Genomic DNA, 25,950 nt, shown 5'->3' on the forward strand with positions numbered 1-25,950 from the left:
CAGATGCATATCTGTATTCCCAGTCATGTGAAATCCATAGATTAGGGCCTATTGAATTAAATTGAAGTTACTGATAACTTCGTAAAATATTTGAAATTGTTGCATTTATATTTTTGTTCATTGTATCTACTGCTGTACATATTTTTTGTATATCTTTTTTGTGTATATATGCATAGATTGCATTTGGATTACTGATACAGTATTATTTGGGTTATTAATTGGATTCGTTCTGACATTTCTTGATTTTAGTTATTTGTGTATTTTAATATTTTTTTAACTGCACTGTTAGGAGCTAGTAACACAAGCGCATCTGCTAAACTGTGTACATCACCAACAAACTTAGATTTTTGGGAATGTGTTGTGTAATACGTGTAAAAGGCTGAATTTAGTCATCTTTATATCAATATCAAATAATTTCTGGGTAACAATTAAGTACATTACTGTAATAGATTTCAATGAAAGTGCTAGGACTGTCTAGGAGTGGTCTGAGTGTAAAGTGTAAATATGAAAACTATCTCTCTTTGTTATTGGTCTATTAACCAGTTTTCCACAACCCAAATTTGTTCATACTTTTACAGTGTTAGTTTCATCAGCTGTTGCACACACAAAACACAGAATAAAATAATTTTAACTGCACTGGGCCTTTAATAAACCACTAGGGACGGTTACGCAGTTGTAAACATGACTTATTTCACCTCCAAACAAAATCACATATTTTCCCCATTCATTTCCACAGTCCTAATATGGTCATATAGTTGAAGTCGGAAGTTTACATACACCTTAGCCAAATACATTTTAACTCCGTTTTTCACAATTCCTGACATTTAATCCTAGTAAAAATTACCTGTCTTAGGTCAGTTAGGATCACCACTTTATTTTAAGAATGTGAAATGTCAGAAAAATAGTATAGAGAATGTCTTATTTCAGCTTTTATTTCTTTCATCACATTCCCAGTGGGTCAGAAGTTTACATACTGTCACGACTTCCGCTGAAGTCGGTCCTCGCCTTGTTGATGTCACCGGCCTTCTAGCCATCGCCAATCCACTTTTAATTTTCCATTTGTTTTGTCTTTGTTTTACACACCTGGTTTCAATTCCCCAATTACATGTTCATTATTTAACCCTCTGTTTTCCCCATGGTTTTTGTTTTGTGCCTGTTTGTTTTATGTATTTTGGTCCTTTCGTGTGGGCTTGGTATTACTACACGTATTTGGTCATGTTGAGTAAAGTTACTTTTATTACTCATCTCTGCTGTCCTGTGCCTGACTCCTCTGTACCAGCTACACCCAGACCTTTACACATACACTCAATTAGTATTTGGTAGCATTGCCTTTAAATTGTTTAACTTGGGTCAAACATTTCGGGTAGCCTTCCACAAGCTTCCCACAATAAGTTGGGTGAATTTTGGCCCATTCCTCCGGACAGAGCTGGTGTAACTGAGTCAGGTTTGTAGGCCTCCTTGCCCAGACATGCTTTTTCAGTTACGCCCACAAATTTTCTATAGGATTGAGGTCAGAGCTATGTGATGGCCACTCCAATACCTTGACTTTGTTGTCCTAAAGACATTTTGCCACAACTTTGGAAGTATGCTTGGGGTCATTGTCCATTTGGAAGACCCATTTGTGACCAAGCTTTAACTTCCTGACTAATGTCTTGAGATGGTGCTTCAATATATCCACATTTTTTCTTCCTCATGGTGCCATCTATTTTGTGAAGTGCCTCAGTCCCTCCTGCAGCAAAGCACCCCCACAACATGATGCTGCCACCCCTGTGCTTCACGGTTGGGATGGGGTTCTTCTTCTCCTTCCTGAGCGGTATGACGGCTGTGTGGTCCCATGGTGTTTATACTTGCGTACTATTGTTTGTACAGATGAACGTGGTACCTTCAGGCATTTGGAAATTGCTCCCAAGGATGAACCAGACTTGTGGAGGTCTACAATTTGTTTTCTGAGGTCTTGGCTGATTTCTTTTGATTTTCCCATGATGTCAAAATAAGAGGCACTGAGTTTGAAGGTAGGCCTTGAAATACATCCACAGGTACACCTCACATTAACTCAAATTATGTCAATTAGGCTACCAGAAGCTTCTAAAGCCATAACATCCGCAGAGTACGACCCTGCCTCACACAGGAAGCGGCGCAGGTCCTAATCCAGACACTTGTCATCTCCCGTCTGGATTACTGCAACTCACTGTTGGCTGGGCTCCCTGCCTGTGCCATTAAACCCCTACAACTCATCCAGAACGCCGCAGCCCGTCTGGTGTTCAACCTTCCCAAGTTCTCTCACGTCACCCCACTCCTCCGCTCTCTCCACTGGCTTCCAGTTGAAGCTCGCATCCGCTACAAGACCATGGTGCTTGCCTACGGAGCTGTGAGGGGAACGGCACCGCAGTACCTCCAGGCTCTGATCAGGCCCTACAGCCAAACAAGGGCACTGCGTTCATCCACCTCTGGCCTGCTCGCCTCCCTACCACTGAGGAAGTACAGTTCCCGCTCAGCCCAGTCAAAACTGTTCGCTGCTCTGGCCCCCCAATGGTGGAACAAACTCCCTCACGACGCCAGGACAGCGGAGTCAATCACCACCTTCCGGAGACACCTGAAACCCCACCTCTTTAAGGAATACCTAGGATAGGAAAAGTAATCCTTCTCACCCCCCCCCCCCTTAAATGATTTAGATGCACTATTGTAAAGTGGCTGTTCCACTGGATGTCATAAGGTGAATTCACCAATTTGTAAGTCGCTCTGGATAAGAGCGTCTGCCAAATGACTTAAATGTAATGTAAATGTAACATAATTTCTGGGAATTTTACAAGCTGTTTAAAGGCACAGTCAATGTAGTGTATGTAAACTTCTGACCCACTGGAATTGTGATACAGTGAATTATACGTGAAATAATCTGTCTCTAAACAATTGTTGGAAAGATTACTTGTGTCATGTACTAACCGACTTGCCAAAACTATAGTTTGTTAACAAGAAGTTTGTGGAGTGGTTGAAAAACGAGTTTTAATGACTCCAACCTAAGTGTATGTAAACTTCAGACTTCAGCTGTGGATGCATCTCTTTGAAGCCAACTGTGCAGTGGTGATGTTAACTACCCTCACCACCTGGGTCGGCCCGTCAGTATGTCTCGGATCCAGTTGCAGAGGGAGGTGTCCAGTCCCAGGGTCCTAAGCTTGGTGACGAGCCTGGAAGGGACAATGGTATTAAACGCTGAGCTGAGCTGTTGTAGTCAATGAACAGCATTCTCACATATAGGGATATTAAAGAGATTCTCCCATACTTTTATATACTTTTTAGCCAGTAGTTCTGAAAGTAGTGCTCACGAGCCAAAAGTGATCCCCAAAAATTGCGTACAACGTCACATTATGTGCAGATATGTGCACCACGTCATTGCTCTTTCTCTCACTCTGCTATGGGTGTGCATCTTGTTAGCTCTCTGTAAACAATTTTTGGAAAAATTACTTGTGTCATGCACAAAGAAAATTTCCTAACTGACTTGCCAAAACCATAGTTTGTTAACAAGAAATTTGTGGACTGGTTGAAAAACGAGTTTTAATGACTCCAACCTAAGTGTATGCAAACGTCCAACTTCAACTGTATGTCATTATGAAACAAAAAATGCTGCATTTCATTGGCCTAGCTGTCAAATTTTTAATGGTTGGCACCAGATGTCAAACCACCATGTTCACATTAGGAGAGAAAAATCCATCCGGCTGAGGTCATACAGAAACAGGACCAGATGGAGCTTTATTTCACTGGTTGGTTATTGAAAACAACACATTTACTGAGGATTTTACCCAAACTGCTTGAATTCATCATAGTGAGGGAATGAAGGACCCACACACCTCGCTGCCAAGATTGGGTTAGGAGTAGGTGAAGGAGCGCGTGAGTGGGATGGGGGGACACAGGTGTTCATGGGAGTCGATGGAGAGCAGGGAGGGACCTGGAAGAGAGAAAAGACAAATGGGAGAATAAAATTCAAGCATAAAACCTGATTGTAGAATCTGGCATAAATCTCTGATCACCCATGAGCTTTGTCACAGAGTCCAAGGTGCTCTATTCCCCTATAGGAGGAAATCCGTTCTTATTTTGCTGTATGGAAGCTGGTTAAGTTGTAGTATGTATGCCAAATTTAACCCTGTACTTGATTATTAAACTGGGCGGACTTCTAACTTGACTTTAATAATCATGAATGGATGTCTTCAATGGAAGATATGTGTGGCTATTTGTCTATAGATACTTACCAGGTGGTCACGGGGTTTGTTGTCATGACCTGGACATACAGTGGGGAGAACAAGTATTTGATACACCGACGATTTTGCAGGTTTTCCTACTTACAAAGCATGTAGAGGTCTGTAATTTGTTATCATAGGTACACTTCAACTGTGAGAGACGGAATCTAAAACAAAAATCCAGAAAATCACATTGTATGATTTTTAAGTAATTAATTAGCATTTTATTACATGACATAAGTATTTGATCACCTACCAACCAGTAAGAATTCCGGCTCTCACAGACCTGTTAGTTTTTCTTTATGAAGCCCTCCTGTTCTCCACTCATTACCTGTATTAACTGCAACTGTTTGAACTCATTACCTGTATAAAAGACACCTGTCCACACACTCAATCAAACAGACTCCAACCTCTCCACAATGGCCAAGACCAGAGAGCTGTGTAAGGACATCAGGGAAAAACATGGAGACCTGCACAAGGCTGGGATGGGCTACAGGACAATAGACAAGCAGCTTGGTGAGAAGGCAACAACTGTTGGTGCAATTATTAGAAAATGGAAGAAGTTCAAGATGACGGTCAATCACCCTCGGTCTGGGGCTCCATGCAAGATCTCACCTCGTGGGGCATCAATGATCATGAGGAAGGTGAGGGATCAGCTCAGAACTACATGGCAGGACCTGGTCAATGACCTGAAGAGAGCTGGGACCACAGTCTCAAAGAAAACCATTCGTAACACACTACGCCGTCATGGATTAAAATCCTGCAACGCACGCAAGGTCCCCCTGCTCAAGCCAGCGCATGTCCAGGACCGTCTGAAGTTTGCCAGTGACCATCTGGATTATCCAGAGGAGGAATGGGAGAAGGTCATGGGGTCTGATGAGACAAAAATAGAGCTTTTTGGTCTAAACTCCACTCGCCGTGTTTGGAGGAAGAAGGATGAGTACAACCCCAAGAACACCATCTCAACCTTGAAGCATGGAGGTGGAAACATCATTCTTTGGGGATGCTTTTCTGCAAAGGGGACAGGACGACGACACCGTATTGAGGGGAGGATGGATGGGGCCATGTATCGTGAGATCTTGGCCAACAACCTCCTTCCCCCAGTAAGAGCATTGAAGATGGGTCGTGGCTGGGTCATCCAGCATGACAACGACCCGAAACACACAGCCAGGACAACTAAGTAGTGGCTCCGTAAGAAGCTTCTAAAGGTCCTGGAGTGGCCTAGCCAGTCTCCAGACCTGAACCCAATAGAACATCTTTGGAGGAAGCTGAAAGTCCGTATTACCCAGTGACAGCCCCAAAACCTGAAGGATCTGGAGAAGGTCTGTATGGAGGAGTGGGCCAAAATCCCTGCTGCAGTGTGTGCAAACCTGGTCAAGAACTACTACTGTAATTGCAAACAAAGGTTTCTGTGCCAAATATTAAGTTCTGCTTTTCTGATGTATCAAATACTTATGGCATGCAATAAAATGCAAATTAATTACTTAAAAATCATACAATGTGATTTTCTGGATTTTTGTCTCTCACAGTTGAAGTGTACCTATGATAAAAATTACAGACCTCTACATGCTTTATAAGTAGGAAAACCTACAAAATCGGCAGTGTATCATATACTTGTTCTCCCCACTGTAGCATCTCCAAAAGCCCCAAATACCATACATGTCTGATACATTTGTCATTCATCTCTTCCAAAGGTTGTGTTAAACTTCCGCTATCACAATGTGAATCAGAAATGACAAGACCCAGACACAGTAAACTAACAGACCACACAGTCTAAAAGGTGAACAAAATATACTCAAATAGTGTAATGAGTTAATGATGGACTGGATGTTAATAATAATGGTTCAATACAACCAACAAAGTGCTTCGCATCATAAAGTAATAAAATAAAAGTACTAAACAAGAAACAAAAATAAGAGGCAGGAGAAATGAAAGAAACATAGCTAATTAAAATCATCCATTTAAATCATTCATTAAAACATCTTTATAAAAGAGTCTTCAGCAGGGATATCAAAAGAGGCACTGAATATCTTATGGCAGACCATTCCAAAGTCTAGGGGCCCTAACGGCAAACGCTTGATCTCCTTTAGTTTTCAACCTAGACTTCGGAATGGTCAAGAGTGCCCCTTGTTACAGAAAAAAACACATGATTTTACATGTGGAAAATCACATGATTTCACATGTGAAATTTTCACATGTGAAATTTTCACATTTTACACGTGTAACATTTTATTTCACATGTGAAACCATGTGATTTTGGAACACTTCACATGTTGATGATATTTCACATGAAGTTTCAATTGGATATTTTTCACAGGAAATTTCACGGGTGATAACCTCCAAACAAACATTTTGTCATTAGGATGTCCCCGGAATGTCACGTAACTGCAGTGTTCCACTGATACTGCAAGGCTCTGTACTGCTGAAAACAGACAGCTAAAGATGTCAGACATCACAGTTTATATACATCCTACTTAAGACACTCCTCTTCCTTACAGTTTTTTTTACACTTTTTTTTCTTCCTTACGGGAAAGTAGGTAACCAGATACTAACCCTGATTACTCCCTTAAGGGGAACTGACCTCACCCCTCACCTCCTGACCCACAGATGTCCATCCGTCTTCCCTATATCAACACATCGCTCTCATCTCCTCCATCAAACACATTCCAAAGCCTTCTGGCTTTTTTACAAAAACTCTTTCTATTCAAGGCTTTTGTCTCTATCATTTATTTAATATCTCAATGTTCAAAGTTTAGCCGATCCCAACAGTCCTTCCTCTTGAACAATAGCATCCTAATCTTCACTTTACATAAACTTGGAACCGACTTAAAATGTATAAACAATTATAATAAAACATGAAATGTAAAAAAACGAAGAAATTATTATAGAACATGAATTAAAGAAACAAACAAATGAACAACCAGTCACGCGAGGTTCACATATGCAAGCGACTTATGGCCTCTGTACTATGATCACACAATTGTATTCCCATCTATCATCCCATAACAAAATGCCATTCCAGCTGAATCTGCGGTCTTGTTATATGTCAGATGGAATGGCTGTGGTTTCTCCACTTCCCCCTTCTGGTTCCTAAGAGAGTGATAGCACAATACTTGGAAAGCAACAAAAACAAACATAAAGCATAACAGTATTAACAATGTGATAAGCTATGCATATTTATATATGCATGAAAACCGAAGTCTGAAACCCTGACAATTCCCACTCTCTCTTCACCTGACTCTATGGCTCCAAGATCATTTCCTGCTGGGTTCCACAAAAATGAAAGCTTCCTCATGCTTTCACCCAGTCTTCCCCTTTAGGCCCCAGGTTCCGAGAGGTGTTCCCAAGTCATGTCATTTTCACTTTGTTCCCCATCTTCTCCATTTCACCTGATAGGCACCAACACCTGATATGCAAGTGCGTATCCCTAATCCACGTTCCATCCTCTTGAGGGAACTCAGCGCTGCATCTGCTTTTACATCAATGCTTTCAACATATTGTTCACAGTACAATTACCCCTCTATCCTCTATCATATGATGCATTAACCCATAAAGCAGTTGAACCCCAAACCAGCTATGATGTTTACAGTAGTTTCCAGACCCAACCAACTGTATCTCTTACAGTGGAATCTCTCTCTCGCTCGGCTTCAAGTGTTATGGTGTCTTCACTCACCCATTATGCAGTTGGACCTCACTTCACGTGCAAACTATGCACCCTCCCAAGGAGAGACATGACGATCTTAACCACTGCAGGTACTGTTCGAAGTAGTGTGTCTCTCAAATCAATGCTCAACACACCCGCCTGATGTCTCTTGATGTACACTCAATCTCCAGAATTCAGCCCGTACCCTTGGTTATATCTTGGTTCCAACTGAGGATATGCACACTGTAACACATGGGTTATTTCCTGACAAATATAATTTGTGATATTTGAATAACAGCATCCTCTGTCCTCCCATTGGTCCCCCAGTTACCAATAACCAATCCATGTCACATGAGTCGTCATAAAGTGATATGCTAATGCACTAGGTTCCAGTATCACCATAAACTCATTCTTCCAATGCCCGATAGTCCCACATCTAAAACAGGGAGCTGTCTCCTTACGTTTTGATTTTTTTTCCGCTACGTTTCTTAGTTTTATCATGGCCATTGAAACTGTTGTTAGCAATTTCCTCTATGGGCCTATTAACCCCTCGCACGTCTGCAAGGTGAGTCATATTCCACTCTCAAAACATTGTCTTGAATTAAATCTACTACCCCCGCAATTACTGTTTTGAGGGTTCAACCCCGTCATTAAAGCAGAAGCGCAATTCTTTTTCAATACACTCCCGTTCCCAGGGCTTCTGTAGTAAAGTACTGGTGTTACACTCCCGTTCCCAGGCCTTCTGTAGTAAAGTACTGGTGTTACACTCCTGTTCCCAGGCCTTCTGTAGTAAAGTCCTGGTGTTACACTCCCGTTCCCAGGCCTTCTGTAGTAAAGTACTGGTGTTACACTCCCGTTCCCAGGCCTTCTGTAGTAAAGTACTGGTGTTACACTCCCGTTCCCAGGCCTTCTGTAGTAAAGTACTGGTGTTACACTCCCGTTCCCAGGCCTTCTGCAGTAAAGTACTGGTGTTACACTCCCGTTCCCAGGCCTTCTGTAGTAAAGTACTGGTGTTACACTCCCGTTCCCAGGCCTTCTGTAGTAAAGTACTGGTGTTACACTCCCGTTCCCAGGCCTTCTGTAGTAAAGTACTGGTGTTACACTCCCGTTCCCAGGCCTTCTGTAGTAAAGTACTGGTGTTACACTCCCGTTCCCAGGCCTTCTGTAGTAAAGTCCTGGTGTTACACTCCCGTTCCCAGGCCTTCTGCAGTAAAGTACTGGTGTTACACTCCCGTTCCCAGGCCTTCTGTAGTAAAGTACTGGTGTTACACTCCCGTTCCCAGGCCTTCTGTAGTAAAGTCCTGGTGTTACACTCCCGTTCCCAGGCCTTCTGTAGTAAAGTACTGGTGTTACACTCCCGTTCCCAGGCCTTCTGTAGTAAAGTACTGGTGTTACACTCCCGTTCCCAGGCCTTCTGTAGTAAAGTACTGGTGTTACACTCCCGTTCCCAGGCCTTCTGTAGTAAAGTCCTGGTGTTACACTCCCGTTCCCAGGCCTTCTGCAGTAAAGTACTGGTGTTACACTCCCGTTCCCAGGCCTTCTGTAGTAAAGTACTGGTGTTACACTCCCGTTCCCAGGCCTTCTGTAGTAAAGTACTGGTGTTACACTCCCGTTCCCAGCCCTTCTGTAGTAAAGTACTGGTGTTACAATTTCTGGGTTTACGCATTTTCTGTTGATAGAATGCTGACATTAAAACATGGGTATATTACGTTTTTGGTTCTGTTTTTATGTCCTTGTGCCAAGTCATAATTGCCTCCCTGCATTCTTTATTTGATTTGAATTCACTGTCAGCAGGAAAATATTGTCCAATTTTATCTAATTTGCTAAATTTTTCCCATATTCCAGCAAAATTGGTAGAATGCTTGTGTGCTTCTTTTAGCGCCTCCATGGCTTGATTCAATTCCACTATCTCTATATTACAGGGAGAAACGGGTTTGTTTGTCGCCATATCAATAGATACCTGACGGTGTTCAGGGTATCTTAGATTCCTTAACTCCCGTCGATTATACACAACATCTATTCACTATTTCCTAAGATAGCACTACACACTTCCCCGGATAATAATTCAAAAACCGATACCATAAACGTCTGCAAATCTATTACTGGAGAATATGGATTTCTTAATGTCTTTGTGCCGTATCTCCTCAAATATCCCTATTATTGATAATACTTCACCAAAATTATTCAGACTTGTCTTCCTATTTCCACATAATCTGCCATGGTTCACCACCCCAACAGGGCACACAACTAATCTTCCATTCACACTTTTATGGCCAATACAACTAGGCTCTCACCCCGTTGTAGCTATACAGGGAACCAACCCCGCTGGTATTTACCCCCTAGGACTCACCCTTCGCAGGTTCCAGCCTGTGTGAGCTTACCTTCCGGGACTCACCCTATATTAATAGTAATCAGAGGTATTAATACACTGGGATTTACTATTGACTTTATAGTACTAGCAGGAACCAACCTACTAGGGAGTTACCCCCTAGGACTTACCCTACAGGTACCAGCCTGTATGAGTTTACCTTCCGGGCCTTACCATTTACTATAAAGCTACGACCGGTCGTTTTGAATAAACTCAGACTTCCTAAATCCGTATTCTAGAATTATTCAGCCTACGATTCTCATCTCCCCAAGATGTCAAAATGACTGGTAACAGGTGTAGGTGATATATTTTACATCATTTCCCATCAATTCCCATTATTAAAGTGGCTGGAGTTGAGTCAGTGTGTTGGCAGCAGCCACTCAATGTTAGTGGTGGCTGTTTAACAGTCTGATGGCCTTGAGATAGAAGCTGTTTTTCAGTCTCTCAGTCCCAGCTTTGATGCACCTGTACTGACATCGCCTTCTGGATGATAGCGGGGTGAACAGGCAGTGGCTCGGGTGGTTGTTGTCCTTGATGATCTTTATGGCCTTCCTGTGACATCGGGTGGTGTAGGTGTCCTGGAGGGCAGGTAGTTTGCCCCCGGTGATGCGTTGTGCAGACCTCACTACCCTCTAGAGAGCCTTACGGTTGTGGGCAGAGCAGTTTGTCTGTGATGTGTACGCCGAGGATCTTAAAACTTACTACACTCTCCACTACTGTTCCATCGATGTGGATAGGGGGGTGTTCCCTCTGCTGTTTCCTGAAGTCCACAATCATCTCCTTAGTTTTGTTGACATTGAGTGTGAGGTTATTTTCTTGACACCACACTCCGAGGGCCCTCACCTCCTCCCTGTAGGCCGTCTCGACGTTGTTGGTAATCAAGCCTACCACTGTTGTGTCATCCGCAAACTTGATGATTGAGTTTGAGGCGTGCATGGCCACACAGTCGAGGGTGAACAGGGAGTACAGGAGAGGGCTCAGAACACACACTTGTGGGGCCCTAGTGTTGAGGATCAGGTGGGTGGAGATGTTGTTGCCTACCCTCACCACCTGGGGGCGGCCCGTCAGGAAGTCCAGTACCCAGTTGCACAGGGCGGGGTCGAGACCCAGGGTATCGAGCTTGATGATGAGCTTGGAGGGCACTATGGTGTTAAATGCCGAGCTGTAGTCGATGAACAGCAATCTCAAATAGGTATTCCTCTTGTCCAGATGGGTTAGGGCAGTGTGCAGTGTGGTTGAGATTGCATCGTCTGTGGACCTATTTGGGCGGTAAGCAAATTGGAGTGGGTCTAGGGTATCAGGTAGGGTGGAGGTGATATGGTCCTTGACTAGTCTCTCAAAGCACTTCATGATGACGGAAGTGAGTGCTACGGGGCGGTAGTCGTTTAGCTCAGTTACCTTAGCTTTCTTGGGAACAGGAACAATGGTGGCCCTCTTGAAGCATGTGGGAACAACAGACTTGGATAGGGATTGATTGAATATGTCCGTAAACACACCAGCCAGCTGGTCTGCGCATGCTCTGAGGGCACGGCTGGGGATGCCGTCTGGGCCTGCAGCCTTGCGAGGGTTGACACATTTAAATGTTTTCCTCACGTCGGCTGCAGTGAAGGAGAGTCCACATGTTTTGGTTGCGGGCCGTGTCAGTGGCACTGTATTGTCCTCAAAGCGAGCAAAAAAGTTATTTAGTCTGCCTGGGAGCAAGACATTCTGGTCCGTGACGGGGCTGGTTTTCTTTTTGTAATCCGTGATTGACTGTAGACCCTGCCACATACCTCTTGTGTCTGAGCCGTTGAATTGAGATTCTACTTTGTCTCTATACTGACGCTTAGCTTGTTTGATTGCCTTGCGGAGGGAATAGCTACACTGTTTATATTCGGTCATGTTTCCGGTCACCTTGCCCTGATTAAAAGCAGGTTTAACCAAGTTTAATAATTCCACAAAGGTTCTGTAGAACTGAAAACTGACAGCTAAAGATTTCAGACATCAGAGTTTATATACATCCTACTTAAGACACTCCTGCTCCTTACAGTTTATGGCTCCACAGGAAAGAAGGTAACCAGATACTAACCCTGATTACTCCCTTAAGGGGAACTGACCTCACCCCTCACCTCCTGACCCACACATATCCATCCGTCTTCACTATATTAACACATCGCTCTCCTCTTCTCCATCAAACACATTCCAAAGCCTTCTGGCTTTTTACAAACTTTCTATTCAAGGCTTTTGTCTCTATCATTTATTTAATATCTCAATGTTCAAAGTTTAGCCGATCCCAACCATATTTAACATACTTTGACATACAGTTTCTTCAGAAAGTATTCACACCCCTTGGCTTTTTCCACAATTTGTTGTGTTCCAGATTGTTCCAGACCTTGGCCAAGGCAACTCCTTCACCCAAATATAGGCCTGCGTTTGTCTATCTTATATGTTCAATGTATGTTATATGTCTTACTTGTTGAATGTTTCTGTCCTGCCTTGAGAATAACCCAACGTTATATTTGCTAGGCAAATGGCTTATGTGGATGTGCAAGGGATCATTTAATGTTGATATGGCGCATATGGCTAAATCTTCCTGTTGACCACCATGATGTGTGTTCAAGATGGAGGCTCACTGCCTAACTCATGCCTTTAGACCTTAGACCCCTGCACTTTGGGTTTACAAACTACTGAATTATTAATATTTGATTTATACAAGCAGTGGGTGAGCTTTGGATTTCACTCCCAAGTTTTGTTGATAATTTTACTCTCATCCTCATCTGATAGGTGATTTGCTAAAGATAGCATTGTTTTTTAATTCATGTGATTTTGTCAGGTTTGAAATCAATTTTGCTGCATACGACAGCTGTCTGCAGAGACAGAACAAGGATTTAGTCACATACCATTTAATCCATGTTTAAAGACGCAGTCCTTTCTCTAATTCCTGATTGGGTCTAAACACATTTACTTGTCAGACCCTCTGCCGATTTAGAAACCAGTTTGACATTGCAATTACTCTTATAAAGGTGGAGAAAATAGAGATAATTTTGCAACCAAACAGATTCGTTTTTTAAATTCTTATATTGATTGATGGTAATTCTCACTACACATAGACATACTGTATGTGTCACCTTTAATTTTGTTATCTAACTGTTTTAGAGAAAATTCTATTGCTTTTAACATGATGATTTTATTTCATTGTCATTCAACAACAGAAATTGGTCTTGAGATGATTTGTAATGGTTTTCATACTTTCAAGGTAAACCTCCTCCGGGTTAGGGGGGGCAATTTCAATCTGAACTTTCTCTCTTTCTCAAAGGAAAGTACAATTTAACACTTCTGATAGAGTGTAACATTAATTATGCATTCATTGGTCTTGCATTCCATTCATATCCATCTGATTCATACTTGATAAACTTCTAGGTTATCTTTGACCAGATCAACCGATCTGACCGACACACAACGCCAAACAGTGACTGGAAACTCTTAACTGTAATTATGTTCAACCAAATGTTGAGAACTGATTGATCTGATGCAATTTCTCTGCCCTCAACAATGAATAACATTTTCTTTGGCTTGGTTGAAGTAATCTGTACCTAGAGACATGTACATGTCTGAAGCACATTGTCAAATCTCCCCCAGAAAAATATACGGCTCGAAGACTATAGAGGTTGGGTTCCAAAAGCTGGACTTTGAACTCAAGAAAGTAAAGCTCTCATGTGGTGTGAGCCGTTTCTTCATGTATTTGACACAGGCTGCTCATGTACAGTAACGTGCAGCTTCTGTCTAGGGGGGATTTTGTAGGCTTGGCCCTAAACTGTGCTCTCTGTCACCTCTGAATGGCAAATGGCCCAAGACTTTTAAGGGGTAGTCAGCCCTCCCCCATGGAGGGGACAAAATGCCTTTCTCTCCCTCTCTGATCATGCCTAGAATAATGCCTTGTTAAGCTAGTATTGTTTTGTAACTTAAGCTTTATGCCTTTGTATAATGTTATCATTAATTTTACAATGTTAATTAAATACACTTGCATTTAGAATTCCATTCTCAGACCTTTCTTGATAGCCAATTCCTGTAACTCAACTATAGTCTCTTGCATATTGCTAAATCATCTTTAAGGAGTCAGATATTCATTTTAAGTGCCTTGCTCAAGGACACCAACAGATTTTTCCATCTCACAAATCAGAAGGACTTGGCCAAATGAACAATGTGCATAGGAACAGAAACCACTAAGAATCACCCACAGAAATCTAACAACTGACTACCACACAAGATTAAAAGGGTTAATGTTATAAACATATGTTAGAGACTACATTGTCGCAGCCTACCTGGCTATGTTAGAATTACAGTTAGTCCAGATGCTCCAGACAACTGCATATTGAGTTTAAAACATTGGGGTAGAGCAGGAGCGTACACTGACGAGTGACATGCTGACCAGACGCCCCTTGTTGCGTGCGCAAGCGTTGTGTGCGCAAGCTTTGCAAAATAAATGTACACATACATGTTCTGCAATCATTTCATCCAAACTGCTCGCGGGCGTCTGCTTAACCAGGCAAACAGAACTAGCTTCTATTTCAGACGCATGACATGCTGCAAGTCCTGCCTCTCCCATATACTCATTGGTTTTTACAAGCATATACCTATGTGGGCAACTGAAAGATGAATGAGGTCCATACTCCAGTTCAGTTGGTGGTAATTCACCGTAACCCTCTACAGACCAAACCCTGTCTTAGCCATGATCTTTTAGCTATTTGATTTAGAATTTTAAGACCCCTTGAAGTACACTACATGACTATAAGTATGTGGACACCTGCTCTTTGAGCGTCTCATTCCAATATTATGAGCATTAACATGCAATTGGTGCCCCCTTTGCTGCTATGACAGCCTCCATTTTTCTGGGAAAGCTTTCCACTAGAATTTGGTACATTGCTGCAGGGACTTGCTTCCATTCAGCCACAAGAGCATTAATGAGGTCGGGCACTAATGTTAGGAGATTAGGCCTGTCTTGCAGTCAGCGTTCCCATTCATCCCAAAGGACAATCAAGTTCTTCCACACCGATCTCGACAAACTACTTCTGTATGGACCTTGCTCTGTGCACGAGGGTTGAATCCTGCGATTGAATCCTACTACACCGGCTCTGACGCTCGTCGGATTTGGCAGGGCTTGAAAACTATTACGGACTACAAAGGGAAACCCAGACGCGAGCTGCCCAGTGACGCGAGCCTACCAGACGAGCTAAATGCCTTTTATACTCGCTTCAAGGAAAGCAACGCTGAAGCATGCACGAGAGTACAAGCTGTTCTGGATGACTGTGAGATAACGCTCTCAGTAGCCGATGTGAACAAAACCTTAAAACAGGTCAACATTCACAAAGCCACAGGGCCAGACGGATTACCAGGATGTGTACTCAAAGCATGCGCGGACTAACTGCCAAGTGTCTTCATTGACGTTTTCAACCTCTCCCTGACCGAGTCTGTAATACCTACATGTTTCAAGCAGACCACCATAGTCCCTGTGCCCAATGAAGCGAAGGTAACCTGCCTAAATGATTACCACCTTGTGGCACTCACGTTGGTAGCTATGAAGTGATTTGAAAGACTGGTCATGGCTCACATCAACTGCATCCTCCCGGACACCCTAGACCCACTCCAATTCGCATAAGGCCCCAACAGATCCACAGATGACGCATTGTCAATCACACTTCACACCACCCTTTCTCACCCGGACAAAAGGAACACCTATGTGAGAATGCTGTTCATCAACTACAGCTCAGCGTTCAATACTATGGTGCCCACAAAGCTCATCACTAAGCTAAGGATCCTGGACTTCTTGATGGGCCGCCCACAGGTGGTAAAAGTAGGCAACAATACGTCTCCCTTGCTGATCCTTAACACTGGGGCCCCTCAGGGGTGTGTACTTAGTCCCCCCCTGTATTCCCTGTTCACCCACGACTGCGTGGCCAAACACGACTCCAACACCATCATTAAATTAGCTGACAACACAATAGTGGTAGGCCTGATCACCGACAACGATGAGACGTCTTATGGGGAGGAGGTCAGAGAACTGGCAGTGTGGTGCCAGGACAACAACCTCTCCCTCAATGTGAGCAAGACAAAGGAGCTGATCGTGGACTACAGGAAAAGGCAGACCGAACAGGCGCCCATTAACATCGACAGGGCTATAGTGGAGCGGGTCGAGAGTTTCAAGTTCCTTGGTGTCCACATCATCAACAAACTATCATGATTCAAACATACCAAGACAGTCTTGAAGAGGGCAGAACAAAACCTTTTCCCCCTCAGGAGACTGAAAAGATTTGCCATGGGCCACCAGATCCTCAAAAGGTTCTACAGCTGCAACATCGAGAGCATCCTGACCGGTTGCATCCTTGCTGGTATGGCAACTGCTCGGCATCTGGCCGTTTGGCGCTACAGAGGGTAGTGCCAACGGCCCAGTACATCACTGTGGTCAAGCTTCCTGCCATCCAGGACCTATTTAATAGGCGTGTCAGAGGAAAGCCCATAAAATTGTCAGAGACTCCAATCACCCAAGTTATAGACTGTTTTCTCTGCTACCGCACGGCAAGCGGTACTGGAGTCTAGGACCAAAAGGCTCCTCAGCAGCTTCTACCCCAAAGCCATTAAACTGCTGAACAATTCATAAATATCGCTACTGGACAATTTACATTGACCCCCCTCTTGTGCACTGCTGCTACTCGCTGTTTGTTTGTTACCTATGCATAGTCACTTCGCCCCCACCTACATGTACAGATTACCTCAACTAGCCTGTACCTCCGCACACTGACTCGGTACCGGTGCCTCCTGTATATAGCCTCATTATTGTTATTCTTATTGTGTTACTTTTCATTATTACTTTTTATTTTAGCCTACTTGGTATTGTCATGCATAAACAGGAAAGGGCTTTCCCCAACTGTTGCCACAAAGTTGGAAGCACAGAATCGTCTAGAATTTCACTGTATGTTGTAGCGTTAAGATTTCCCTTCACTGTAACTAAGGGGCCTAGTCCAAAAACATGAAAAACATCCCAAACCAGTATTCCTCCTTCACCACACTTGGTAGTTTGTACTATGCATTGGGGCAGGTAGCGTTCTCCTGGCATCCGACAAACCCAGATTTGTCAGTCGGACTGCCAGATGGTGAAGCGTGATTCATCACTATCAAGAACACGTTTCCACTGCTCCAGCGGCTTACACCACTCCAGACGATGCATGGCACTGCGCATGGTGATCTTAGGCTTGTCTGCGGGCGGCTGCTCGGTCATGGAAATCCATTTCATGAAGCTCCCGACAAACAGTTCTTGTGCTGACGTTCCTCCCAGAGCCAGTTTGGAACTTAGTAGTGAGTGTTGTAACTGAGGACAGACGATTTTTATGCGCTACGCTCTTCAGCACTCAGCGGTCCCGTTCTGTGAGCTTGTGTTGCCTACCACTTCGCGACCAAGCCGTTGTTGCTCCTAGAAATGTCCATTTCACAATAACAGCACTTACAGTTGACCGGGGCAGCTTTAGCAGGAAAGAAATTTGAAGAACGACCTTGTTGGAAAGGTGGCATCATATGACAGTGCCACATTGAAAGTCACTGAGCTCAGTAAGGCCATTCTATTGCCAATGTTTGTCTATGGAGATTGCATTGCTGCGTGCTCTATTTTATATACCTGTCAGCAACGGGTGTGGCTGATATAGCCGAATCCACTCATTTGAAGGGGTGTCCACATACTTTTGTATATATAGTGTATTTCCAGTCAATGTAAATATCCTATAATTTTATAGAATTTAATTTAATTTGAAGTACAACTTTGCTCTGTGCTTCTCCACCCATGCACTATAGTTACGCCCTATAGCAGGCCTGGGCAACTATTTTCCATGGAGGGCCACATTAGAATATATTTATGCCATCGCAGGCCAGAATCATATTACAGGATTATATCATGTGTTGACAGATATATCTACTGTAAATCCTGTCCAGATATGCTACTTATTTTACTTTTTTAACATGCACAGAAATAAACTACATCCATGTTTTCCTTTTGGTAGGTATTTTCATTATTAAACATGCAATGAACTACACGGAGGGAAAAGTACACTGTGCATTCAGCACCACGGACAGAAGTCTTGTTAATGGATATGCACAAAAACACAAGAAAGAGAGAGAGCTCAACATTACATTTAAACTACTGAATCAGTGTGAGGAGTGAAGTCTCTGATGGACATTGACTAGAGCAGTGAAGTCAGGTATAGTTTCTGACGTCGCTATGGGCAGGATTGCTGAGATGTGAGAGTCAGTAAGAGATGATCTGTGCCTTGACTTGTTATATTTCATCACTGAAAATGTCTGTTCACATACATAGGTTGACCCAAACAGCACAAATATCTTCTGAGCATGATTCCTATTCTTTGGAAAGTTTTGTTAATCAAGAGATGCATAGAACCTCGCCAGTGACATTGGTTTGAATAGTTCTTCAATCACTGCATCAGACTGAAGATCGATAAGCTCATGTTGCAGGTCAGTGGGAGCGTTATCCCCATTGAAGGTGAAGAGAGGAAACCAACAGCATGTCATTTTCCAACACTTTGAAATTCTCAAAACAACAAGAAAACTCACCGTTCAAAGCACGCAGCAGCGATGTATACTTCTCCCGCTGGTCATCTAATAGGGAACAGACTAGTAGTGTCGGAAGGTCGTGAAATTTTTGGCTTCTACTTGACGGCTCAGGAGGTGTCATTTTTCCCTTAAAGGCTTTGACAAGGCTATACATTTGATGTGCAGAAAAGCCCTTCCCCTGTAGTTTGGAATTCAGTTCATTCATGAGGGCCATGGTGTCCATTGTGAAGGCAAAATCAGCCATCCATTCTATATCTTGCAGATGAGGGAAATCCACATATTTTCCTTTCATTTGCAAAAACTCACCAATCTCCGACTTCGGGTCCCCTTTTAAGCACTTTCCCCAAACTCAGCCATCTCACGTTTGTGTGGTAGGGGAGATATGCATGACCAGACTCTGTCTCTTCCAACAGTGAGACAAACTGCCTGTGGTTTAAAAAATGTTGCTCTTCTGAAGTTCACCACTTTAGTGACTGTATCCATAACATGGCTGATTTTCAGAACACATTTATAGAGTACCTCCTGATGAATAATGCAATGCAGGAAAATAATTTTCTGATCTGGGTTCAGCTAAGCTACTTCATCTTGTATCCTTTGGGGCGGCGGGGTAGCCCCAGGGTTTCAACGTCTGGGGTTATGCCTTTTAAGAATATCAACAACTGCGTCGTGTCACGTGCATTACTGCTCTCATCCAGGGCCAAGGAGAAATCCCAACTAGCAGTAAGGCATCGGCCCAGAATTGCAATTACGTTGTTTGCTGAATGCAGTTTGTGAAAAGTCCTTGCAACTAAGAAAGCAACTATTTCGATGCACTTGGCCTCTGCTCAAAATACATTGTCCTATACTTCTCTGCTTTGTCTGGAAGTGTTGGGACAAGTTGTAGTCTTTCAAGACAGCGATGCTCTCTTTGCACGCTAAGCACACAGTTTCCCTGATACCTCAATAAAGAATAATGTCTATGTCCACACTTGCTGGAACACCCTACATTCACTGTCTACTTTCCTTTTCTTTGAAATCTTTGAAAAATATTTTTTGTGCAATGTCTAGAAGTAACTGTAACGTGTGTGTCAGCCTGTCAGTCACTGTCTGTCCTCGTGCAGTTGTTATTTATACGTGTCTTCAAAATAAATGTCCCACAGGCGGCGGGAGTTAAGTCATTACTCAAAGGCGAGTATTCATCTGGCTTGATTCCGCGGGCAGTATTCTGAAATGGATTAGAAATTTCAGCAAGTTTATTAAAAATAAAAAACTGAAATAATACATTTGCTAAGTATTCAGACCCTTTATTCAGTACTTTGTAGGAGCATCTTTGGCAGCGATTACAGCCTTGATTATTCTTGGGTATGACGCTACAAGCTTGGCACACCTGTATTTGGGGAGTTTCTCCCATTCTTCTCTGCAGATCCTCTCAAGTTCTATCAGGTTGGATGGTGAGCATCGCTGCTCAGCTATTCTCAGGTCTCTGAAGAGATGTTTGTTCAGTTTCAATTCCTGGCTCTGGCTGGGCCACTCAAGGACATTCAGAGACTAGTCCAGAAGCCACTCCTGCATTGTCTTGGCTGTGTTCTTAGGGTTGTTGTCCTGTTGGAAGGTGAACCATCTCCCCAGTCTGAGGTCCTGAGCGCTATGGAGCAGGTTTTCATCTTGGATCTCTCTGTACATTGCTCTGTTCATCTTTCCCTTGATCCTGACTGGTCTCCCAGTCCCTGCCCCAGAAAAACATCCCCACAGCATGATGCTGCCACCACCATACTTCAATCTTGGTTTCATCAGACCAGAGAGTCTTGTTTCTTATGGTCTGAGAGTCTTTTAGGTGCCTTTTGGCAAACTCCAAGCAGGCAGTCATGTACCTTTTACTTAGGAGTGCCTTCTGTCTGGCCACTATTATAAAGGCATGATTAGTGGAGTGCTGCAGAGATTGTTGTCCTTCTGGATGGTCATCCCATCTCTACAGAGGAACTTTGAAGCGCTGTCAGAATGACCATCGGGATCTTGGTCACCTCCCTGACCAAGGCCCTTCTCCTCCATTTGCTCAGTTTGACCAGGCGGTCAGCTCTAGGAAGAGTCTTGGTGGTTCCAAACTTCTCCAATTTAAGAATGATGGACACCACTGTATTCTTGGGGACCTTGAATGCTGCAGACATGTTTTGATACCCTTCCCCAGATCTGTGCCTCGACACAATCCTGTCTCGGAGCTCTACGGATAATTCCTTCGACCTCATGGCTTGGTTTTTGCTCTGACATGTACTGTCAACTGTGGGACATTATATAGACAGGTGTGTGCCTTTCCAAATCATGTCCAATCCATTGAATTTAGCACAGGTGGACTCCAATCAAGTTGTAGAAACATTTCAAAAATGATCAATGGAAACAGGATGCACCTGAGCCCAATTTCGAGTCTGAAGGGTCTGAAAGGTTATCTAAATAAGGTAATGGCTGTCTTTATTTTTTATAAAATTGCAACAACTACAAAAAATGTTGTTGCTTTGTCATTATGAGGAAACCATTTATTTAATCCATTTTAGAATAAGGCTGTAATATAACGAAATTAAGAAAAAGTGAAGGGGTCTGAATACTTTCATAATGCACTGTATGTGTAAGCAAAGTTAGCTATGCAAAGTACCAGATAGGTAACCATTTACAGCAACTGCTGTTCATTTTACTCAGTCAATAAGCATCATCAGCTGGAAGAACATTTAGCTAAGTTAGGGACAGAAAAGCAATGGAGAAATCTAACCTTTCCGCAGCATGTAGCTCTGGCCGGGCAGCTTCATCTTGTATCAGGTTGATGGACTAACTTACTTTCACTAGCTACTACTAGCTAGCATGAACATAGCCAGTAACACGTTAGGGCTAGCTAGTGCTAGCTAGCTCACTAGTGCAAGCCAACTTTGTTAAGTTGTTGTTGAGTTTGTTCTATTGGCATGCTAACTTCATATTAAGTTATGCATCTTAGCTAACATAAGTATTTTATTTTCCTGTCACACTCACACAGTCTAATAATTTCTTTGTGGTGCTAACATAGGCTGTAAATACACCCCCTAAGCTCATTAATATTCTATGAGTGGGGTGTGCACTTCCACGTATAAAAAAATAAAAAATGTTTTACATTTTCTGTTATTCCATGTCCAATTGTCACAATAAATTAAGAAACAAATCGATTTATGAATTTCTTTTTTAAAATTCAGAAATGAAAAACGTAAACAGGACGTTTTCCATTTCTCCAATCTCCATTTTGAAATCAAAATAACAAAACATATAGAGACCAGCCTGCTTTTTGTTTGAGCATTGTTAGTAACATGTTATTGTCAGGTGATGGTGTTTCATGGCCAAAATATTAATAGAAATGTTTCCATAGTCAATCTGCATACTGTTCGAAAAGTTAGTGTGCCCTGCTTACAGGCCATGGCCCTAGGCCAGTCTGTTTGAGATTGACCTCGAAGAGTGAGAAAGTTTGCTTTAAGCACCTCTAAAATACCTGCATTGCCTTCATTGTCAAACAGCGGTTTGACAATTAAAATCATCCATGGCTTGTGGACAATTTCACTTGAAATTGAAAGCAAAAGTACTTGCCATACGTCTCACATTTCGAGACCTAACAATTGTACTGGGTCTTCACCTGTTCCCACCATGGTGTGAATGGAGATTTCACTGGGAATGGTCCAGCAGAGTTGTGGGCATGGTGCTCTTGTGTCTTGACACAATTTTTCGAGCATTTTTTCTAGCTGCTTCAAAAGGTGCCAACTCTCACTCTGAGGCAACATATTCAACATTTTGCTCATGTTTTTTTTCCCAATAAACTATTTTGGAACACATCTTGTCAGATAACAGTTTCAAAACGGGTATCTTTTCCTTCAATTCCGCTGGTGTTTGCTAAGCAAATGCACACTAACCTCTAGAATTGTTTTTTTCTCCATCTCTTTATGCATGCCAATTGTTTGTCGGTGATCAAGTATATGAGTTGAGCTGACTAAAAACAAGAAATGGTCATGAGAAGTGAACACAAAACGCACGTGTTATTTAATAACTTTGTAAAAATGAATGAAATCACACACAAGGCATACACTTAAATTACAAAGCATCAAAAGCATTACAAGGGATTATTCTAGGCATACAGATCTTAATGTTAATTTACAAGGCAAAGCATCAACTAGGCCTAATCCGACCTACTCAGGCCATGAGCTTGGTTATTTTAGAAGACAAGCATTTTCATACAACTTTATTCCATGGGCAGGATACACGATAAGAGCGATACTTTCATTTAATTTATACCAGATCTGACTTGTTAATTTTCAAAATACATTTTTGACCAATACACAGACCAAACTAAAGATAATAAATTAGATATCCAATCGAATTGAACCAGCCAACATCCTCTAGGAAGAGGATGACATCTATTTTTTTTATTTTCTTTATTTCACTTTATTTAACCAGGTAGGCAAGTAGAGAACAAGCTCTCATTTACAACTGCGACCTGGCCAAGATAAAGCAAAGCAGTTCGACACATACGACACAGAGTTGGAGTAAAACAAACATACAGTCAATGCTGTGTATTGATATTCTAGTTTGTCCCTTTAGAGCACCTGTAACCCCCCTTGCTTACCTACGTTGAAATGCTTGGAATGTTCTTCCTGTAAAACGCATTAAACAATGCCCACGTTCATTTCTACTCTGGTCTCATGTCCTGTCCTTATATTAGTTGTATAAGTAATACAGTGTGCTATACGACAAAACTGGCGACGAGGAAGAAACGTTTTCACGTTTGTGCTCATCATCTTCGGCAGAAAGTCTGAGTTAAATTCGTTATCTTTTTTCTCTCTGTAGAAAGACGCAAACAAAACGTCGAACTAGCCAGTAGAGTGATGCTTGCTAGCCTTTGATGTCACGGCAAGAGAGCCTCGAGGGACTGGAAGAGTTTCTCTGAGGGAGGAAGTGAAGTCAGCGTGACTTAAAAGAAAGAAGAAAAAAAGGCCTGGGAGTAAGGGACCATCTGAAAAGTGTGAGATAGAAAAATAAACCGAAAAGGTCTGCATTGATCGGAAATATAGGAGCATTTGATGAATCTGTGGAACAATGGAGTTCTTACACAGAACGTTTTGAGTACTTTGTGTTGACAAATGGAATTAAAGCAGAAGTCCAACAGAAGTGCCAACATTTTTGACTGTTATGGGAGGAAAAACATTCAATCTACTGCGCAGCCTAGTAACGTCTGGAAAACCTGGTGATAAATCATATGATGAAATTGTGGCTACCTTAAAATGACATTATTCTCCCAAACCACTGATAATCGCAGAGAGATTCCAGTTTCATAAGATAAATCAAGAGGAGGGGGAATCAATCTCACAGTTTGTGGCTGTATTGAAACAGTTATCTGAACACTGAATTTGGGCGATCAATGAGTGACACTCTACGTGATAGGTTAGTGTGTGGCATGAGCAGCGAGGCAATTCAGAAACGCCTTTTGACTGAGAGTAACTTAACATTGCAGAGAGCAATAGAAGTGAGTGCGTCAATGGAAATGGCAAATAAAGACACACAACAGCTAAGTGCATTGACCAAAGTGCATAAGGTGTCTGCGTGGTTAAAGAACAAGGCAGGAGGTGGCAAGCCATGCTATCGCTGTGGGAAACCAGGGCACCAAGCAGAGGAGTGTTGGTGCAAAGACTTACACTGGAGAAGTTGTGGGGAAAAGGGTCACATCGAACGTGCATGTAAAAACAAAAAGACACAATCAAACAAAAGTACTGAACAAAGGAAAAGCGACTTCAGGAAGTACAAAAAGAAAGTGCATAAAATGGAGCACACAGATAATGAACAAAGTGATACCCTGTCTGAAGGGAAAGAATCTTTGCATGTTATGTCAATTTCAGACAATGGATACGGGTACTGTGTGACACCACTACTGGATGGAAACGCAGTACGGATGCAAGTGGGCACTGGAGCAGCCATATCTTTGCTGTTTGAGGCTGTATACAAGGAGAAACTACATCACCTCACACTACAGCCCACAAAGATGACGCTGAAAACATACACCGGTGAGATTGTTCCAGTGAGAGGAAGCATGATTGTTACAGTGAAGCTCAACAAACAGAAGGTAAAGATACCACTCCACATAGTGAAAGGCAACTATCCAGCATTGCTAGGACGCACATGGCTGGAAAAGATCAAACTAAACTGGCAGGAAATTCACATGGTTGCAAAAGAGGACACAAACCTACAAGGGATATTGAGGAAACATGCGGATGTGTTCAAAGGAGACCTTGGCAGTATGAAGGACATAACAGTTAAACTGACAGTGAAACCAGACAGCAAGCCAAAATGCTTCAAACCTAGACCTGTCCCATACGCCATAAAACCCAAAGTTGAAATTGAGCTAAACAGACTAGTCGAGAGTGGAGTATTGGATCCAGTGAATGTTAGTGAATGGGCGACACTCATGTTCTAGTCATGAAAAAAAATGGATCACTCACTGTGGTGATTTCAAAGTCACCATTAACCCAGTCTTGACTGCTGAAAAATATCCACTACCCCTCATTTACGACCTCTTTTCTGGTTTAGCTGGAGGACAACAATTCGGTAAGATAGGCCTGACATAAGTCTATCTGCAGATGCATGTGTACCAAGAGCCACAAGAACTGTTGACCACAGTGACTCACAAAGGACTCCGGTACAGGTACCGGGGGCTTCCTTTTGGAATCACCTCAGCTCCGGCCTTGTTTCAGAGAGCTATGGACCAGATACTGAGCGGGCTCACTGGGGTCCAATGTTACCTCGATGATCTACTCATCACCGGCAAAGACGAGCTGGAGCACCTGAGAAACCTGAACGCTACACTACAGAGATTGGAGGAGTACGGTCTGAGGGTCCGGAAGGACAAATGCAAGTTTGTCCGGCCCTCTGTTGAGTACCTGGGCCACGTCATCGAAAGTTTGGGGCTCCACAAGGCGCCATCGAAGGTGAAGGCCGTTGCGTAAGCTCCATCCCCACAGAACGTGAGTCAGCTGAGATCATTCTTAGGACTACTGACATACTACGAAAATGTGTGCCAAACCTAGCTAACATGTTAAAGCCACTGCATGAACTTTTGAACAAACCCAAACAGTGGAAGTGGACAGACA

At 42.8% G+C, this 25,950-nt stretch overlaps 1 long non-coding RNA gene across 2 annotated transcripts; it reads right to left on the bottom strand.

The window, feature by feature from the left end:
- Positions 1–2,673: 2,673 nt before the first annotated feature.
- On the bottom strand, positions 2,674–23,733 carry LOC135523162 (uncharacterized). Of its 2 annotated transcripts, none has more exons than XR_010452790.1 (4): positions 23,440–23,733; positions 22,726–22,802; positions 3,843–3,940; positions 2,674–3,182 (listed from the first exon to the last, which is right to left on the bottom strand). It is a non-coding gene; the product is annotated as an uncharacterized LOC135523162 (long non-coding RNA). The 2 variants fall into 2 exon arrangements; XR_010452789.1 differs by having other exon boundaries at positions 23,436–23,733.
- Between the last annotated feature and the right edge of the window lie 2,217 nt (positions 23,734–25,950).

This window comes from Oncorhynchus masou, chromosome 30 (assembly GCF_036934945.1).
Source record: "Oncorhynchus masou masou isolate Uvic2021 chromosome 30, UVic_Omas_1.1, whole genome shotgun sequence".
NCBI classification, from domain to species: Eukaryota; Metazoa; Chordata; class Actinopteri; order Salmoniformes; family Salmonidae; genus Oncorhynchus; species Oncorhynchus masou.